Here is a 1,176-nt window from a genome sequence, read left to right as displayed (position 1 = left end):
AACCCTAGCCCGGAAGAGGTCAAGGATCGACCTAGCCTGCTTGAGGCGGGTGAAGCGTGAGAGGGAGACATGCCAGTCACCCCTTAAATCCGCGCCCAGAACTGATAGATGGAGTTAATGGCGGGGGTCAGTCACGTGACCACATGGCGTGGGATCGACTACATGATCTGACCATCTTGTAGCGGTCGATGGGCCTTATAGATATGGTGCAAGAAACTAATTTGGTCAAAAGAGATCCATAAGGCGTCGAAATGTTGCAATAGTTGCCGAGAAACATATTTCATTAACATGCTTTAAAAGTGCAGCAGTTGTGCTCGAAATTTTATTTGTTTCGATTCTGGCGTCTTGATATTGCAATCAAACAAAGGTTCTCACTAGTTACATGCAAGTTGTTACCCCGCATTCTGTATTTATCAATAAAATGCTTATACCTAGGAGTAGGATTGTTATATCTCTATTCATAACCTTCCCAGCTATAGATTGACCACCTGTGTCTCAGCTGAGTGCACCGCAGTAAACCTCTCGGTCGGGCCTCAACTGCTGCCGAGACTGGAAGGATTCGAACAGCATCACTATTTCCAAAATGAAAATTTAAAAGGTGATCACTACCTCCACAGTGTAAGCTTCATGAATAGATATATAATGCGGGGGTTTTCAACTGATTGTTCTCCATCAACTCCTTCAAAGGAGGTCATCTGACGTGAATCATTCATCGAAAAACGTTTTTATCTAATTTAGCATAATAAAGTAGAATGACGTGTACATCTTTGTCTGACTAATGGCCCCAAAGCAGTATGTGATTGGGACTCCTACCTCCTCGTAGCCACCAAAACTAGTGTCTTGTTAGTGCTTGATCATTCGCACACATATTGAGTATGCTAATAATGCGCTTTTTATTATTACACCTGACAAGATATCATCAGAGAAGTAAACATATAAAAGTGCTCTGGTGGCCGCGGCGTCCCCTAAGAAGGCGTTTAGTTCCCATGGAATAATTTACATGTGTCAGAAGTGTGGCGTATCAAGTAAGTGCATCCGTTGCTAGGGGTCCCGCACTATTGACGCCCTTCCCATTATGCTAGTAAGGGACACAAGTCTGCACTTAAAATATCCCCTCATGTACAGATTCCTTTGAGGTGTGGTAGTGTGGGGGGGGGGGGGGTCTGCATGAGGACT

Source organism: Penaeus monodon, chromosome 31 (assembly GCF_015228065.2).
Source record: "Penaeus monodon isolate SGIC_2016 chromosome 31, NSTDA_Pmon_1, whole genome shotgun sequence".
NCBI lineage: Eukaryota > Metazoa > Arthropoda > Malacostraca > Decapoda > Penaeidae > Penaeus > Penaeus monodon.
Note: the sequence above shows the minus strand (reverse complement) of the source record.